The sequence below is a fragment of the Callorhinus ursinus genome, unplaced genomic scaffold (genome assembly GCF_003265705.2).
Source record: "Callorhinus ursinus isolate GAN/ISIS: 27379988/994484 unplaced genomic scaffold, GSC_fseal_2.0 scaffold4, whole genome shotgun sequence".
NCBI classification, from domain to species: Eukaryota; Metazoa; Chordata; class Mammalia; order Carnivora; family Otariidae; genus Callorhinus; species Callorhinus ursinus.
Window position 1 is genome coordinate 64,129,799 of NW_027397066.1, and position 4,917 is coordinate 64,134,715.

Below are 4,917 nucleotides of genomic sequence, written 5' to 3' on the forward strand. Positions count from 1 at the left end.
TCTCTCTCTCTCTCTCTCTCTCTCTCTCTCTCTCTCTCTCTCTCTCTCTCTCTCCTCTCACCACCTGCTCTGGGAGATGAAACCTTCTAACCACTCAAAGAACTCTATCAAGAAGTTCATGTGTCTAGGAACTGAGGTCTTCTGTCAACAGCCATGTGAGTGAGTTATATTAGAAATAATTTTTAGCCCAGCTCAAACCCCCCCCACATTAATGAAAGACATCACCAATCTCTTGCAAGTCCAAAGGGCCAGAGTCAGAAACCTGTGGGGTGTCTGGATTCCCCAACTCCCTTCACATCATACAAATAATCAATCACAAATCTTGCTGATTCTAACTCCATTATAATTTTTTCCAACACATTTTACTTTCTCTCCCTACAGTCATTACAGTCTAAGACCATGGCAACAATCTCCCAACTGACATCCCCACAAATTTTGCACCCTCCAATCCATTCTCCATCCTGTATAATTGTCTAACTCCACATCTAATTATACCTCTCTTTTGCTTAAAAATAAAAAAAAAATTAAAAACCAAAAAAACCTTGATTAGTCCATTACCTAACAATTATCTTCTAAGCACTTTAAAATAGGGGGGAGAAATGGTTAGGCATGACACTGGGGTCTTTGATTAACTTTCTAAGCTCATCTCATGACATTTTCCTTACTTCAAATTTCAGATTTCAGCCATGCTAAACTTCTCTAATTTCCCCCAAGGGGACCATGTTCTCTTTTGCTTCATTAATACTCTACAGACCTCTCTATCTGCTCTTCCCTCATCTTTACCCTTTATCCATTGAGTCTCATTTCAAGCACCACCTTCCTCAAGAAGTCTTTTCTCAGCACCTAGTTGGTATTTGTTTACTCATCTATAACCCCCTGTGTACACACCTCTACCACTTTCTTTTCTTTGCCACTAGACCCTTTGAGAATCTGAAGGTTCACTATGCCTGGGTACATTGTAGGCTTCTCACAAAAAGTATTTTTAAATGACCAAATGCATGTATGGATGAAGCAAGTTTATGAAATCTACAATGTGTGCTGTTCAATATAATAGGCACTAGTCATAATTAAATTTAAATTAATTAAAATTAAATAAAATAGAAAATTTAGTTACTCATTCTTTCTGGCTATATTTCAAGTGCTCACATATGGCTAGCAACTACCATATTGGCCGGTGTAGATTTACAGGAGTTTTCCATTATCTCAGAGAGTTCTGTTGGACAGTACTACCTAAGATTAAATTAATTGGAATAGGAATAGCAAAGAAGAGAAAGGGAAAACTAGTGCTCGTAAGAAATAGAATAAAGAAAGGAGGAAATTGATTATGATTTCTAGATGTCATGATTGGTTGATGAATTGATGGACACAGGAAATGCCACGCTACGCAGGGGTCAAATTGAGAGATTATTAGTGTTGCTGCTGTTGTAGTTGTTGAATGTGAGACGACAGTGGTACATCCTAGTCGATATTTCCTACATCACTGCCCACAGTTAGTATAAAAAACTGTTCTATACCTTGCCTTTATATCAGGAAACACTTCATTAAAATTTTTTCTATTTCTCCAACTGTTTAATTTAGAGAACCACCCCAAACAGTGCTGGATTCTCACTGTCCTTATGATGTCTTATATTTAGAATAAATGAGTTTTGTGAAAATCAGTTTTTTCCATTGGTTTGTTTCTCCATTCAGAAGTATATATTTTTTCCTGTGGATTAAATTTACCATTAAGAAAATCTCATAATGGTATCATATGGGGAAATGAAATTTATCAAGCATTTGAATTTTTTTAAAAATTGCCTATAAAGACTTCAAAGGATTTTAAAATTTCTTTCTAGAATGACACGACACTAACTCCCCCCCCTTTTTTAAGATTTTATTTATTTATTTGACAGAGACACAGCGAGAGAGGGAACGCAAGCAGGGCGAGTGGAAGAGGGAGAAGCAGGCTTCCTGCTGAGCAGGGAGCCCGATGCAGGGCTCGATCCCAGGACCCTGGGACCATGACCTGAGCCGAAGGCAGACACTTAACGACTGAACCACCCAGGCACCCATTTTTTTTTTAACTCCCACTTTAACAACACTGACACACTGCTCCTTAAATGCCTCAATACATTACTTTGAGACTACCACATTTTATCCTATAAAAAGGCATTCAGGCATTGTACAAAAAGGCATTGTACAAATATATATTAAGTATGATGGACTGATTACCTTAGAATTCATATTTTGTTTAGAATGGAACACAGCTGTTAGCATTTACCCAGTAATTGGTTAAGTTATCCGAATACAGAGACTTTCCCTTTCCATGCAAGTAAGCCTTGTTTTCAAGCCAAATCTCTGAGCAGGATATTGAAGAAATCTCTGTCCTAAGAGATCTTTGATATCTCATGTTTTCTAAAGAAGAATTAAAAATTATACAAAATTCTGTCCAATTAAATAAAACTGACTTGCATTTTCCTTTTATATATCAACCCCATATCACATAGTAATCAATAGATATAGTTGAAATAAGCCATTTAACTTTTCTTCTGGTTTGAATATTTTAACCAGTCATGAGACATCACATTCCTTTAATTTCATCTGTCTCTGGCAATATGCTTCTCTATTTTCACTTGTGTTTTCCTTATAAAATTTTATGCATTGATAATTTTTCTGTGTTCTTCTTACATTATTTGGTGGGTTTTAGTTTTATGTTATTTTTATTTTCATCCCAAAATGTAAGCCTTTTTTTTTGAAAAGTGAGTCTCTTTATTTGACTTCAAAAAAAAGATTATAATTTACATAAAACAAAACAGTTTCTAAACATTTAGCTCTATTGATCATTTATTACATCTATATAAGTATCACCCAAAACAAAGCACTAATTCTCAAAGTTTTGCGTGTGTTTAAAATCTATGAGAGGACTTAAGATACAGATTGCTGGTTCCCGCTTTCTGAATTCCTATTTCTGTTTCAGTAGCTCTGGTGTGGGGACCAAGAATTTGCATGTTCATCAAGTTCCCAGGTAATCCTTAATGCTGCTGGTCTCGAGCACCCTTCGAGAGCCACTGATTATAAAGCATTTTCATCATATCCAACACATTCCATTCCTTTGTTCTCTTTTCCAGTAAATCCAACACTCTGCAAACCCCCCATCTAACCACTTCCTGATTTCTTTCATCATAATTTAGTCTTGTCTGTCCTTGGACATAATATAAGAGGAATGATTATTTGGGGTCTTCTTTTACTCAACATGAGCCATGGAATTTTTTAAGAAGTTTTAAAATTCCATTAGCCGTTGTAATGTGTATGTTTGGTCTTCAGACATTTTGAATTTTTGATTTCTATATTTTATCTTTCACTAACTAATCAACTTTTTTATTATTTGTATTTGATGTGTTAAATTTTATTTTTGATTTATGCTTTGCTTTACTTATTTTATCTGTTATATTTTTGTGTCATTTCTTTAGACTTATTAACTTTTACTTTTATTACTATTTTAATCTTTCTATGATAAAATGCAAACCACTGAATTTTACAGAAGTATTTAAATCACTTTTATTTGCAATTGTAAATGATATATTTGGTCTTAGGTCATTCTGGTATTTTAGTTTCTGTTGTTTGTCTTTATTTTATGTTTATTTTATCACCCCTTTTTATGATCTTATGAGCAATTTTGTTTCATTTAGCTTTGTTTTTGTCTTCCTCGGTTATTTGGAAATAAATAATTTACTTTCAACTCTCAAATGCCTACTTTTGAAATGACTTTAAAAACATTTTAAAACATAAATGATTCTAAATACCAAACTCAATAAACTACACATTTTTATTGTCCCATATGTAAAATCTAGGATAACATGCTATGTGACCAGGCTCCAAGACTGCCTTCTGCTCCATTTAAGGAAAAGGTGCTTCAACCAATCAGTAAATGTCCAATATAATTCCCTTGTTTCTGCTCACACTGGTCTATAAAAGTCTTTCTCCTTGTACAGCTCTTAAGAGCTCCTTTGTACCTGGTGATTGGATGCTCCCTGATTCATGATTCGCTGAATAAAAGCTCATTTGATCAGTAGATTGTATTAGGAGATTAAGGAGGTGAGTGAGTTGGAGGGTAAGGTCTTTCAAGTTCATCATCATGGTTGTTATCTTTTGTCTCTTTTTTCTTAATTTTAAAAGAGCTTCTCTGTGTTTTCAATGTGACTAAATATTCTGTGGCATCTATTCTAATATTGATTTTTGTGGATCTGGCTATTTGAATTTTAGTTTCTTTCTAATTTTTACCTTATTCAATTTCCTTTTCATCTCACTATCATATTCTTTGTATCTCACACTATTAGCTTTTAATTTCACTCTTTTTTTTATTGTGGATATGTATAAATTGCTGCATCAGAGATCGCAATCCAAATGGCATTTTAAAATGGAAAAGTATCTGCTTTTGAGTGAAATTATAATTTCTTAAAAATAAAATTACCTGAAATGCCATCATTCATTATTATCCCTCGACTTTTTTGTGTGCATCTACTGCTATACTTAAATTTATATATCTAAATTTTATGTGCATTTATTATGTGATTTTGTTTTTATGATAAAATGATAATATAGCTACATTTTATAACCTGGTATTTTTAAATAAGGATATATTTATATATGTTTCATATATAGAAACTCTAAATAAGTATAAATATATATATATCACACACATCCCATGCAATCAAGTGTTCTTCAATATATCATATGTATCAGATTTTAATTTATCACTGCCCTATTGTTATTTAGCTGGGTTCCAATATTTTATTATTATTGATTGTGCTGCAATATTTAATCATATGGTTATATTTTTGTTTATGTCTGTGATTTTTTTCTTTTTTAAGAAACATAAAGCAAACTTATTTGATTCTAGAAAAAGGACATGTTAATTGTCTTCCAGAAGAGTTATTT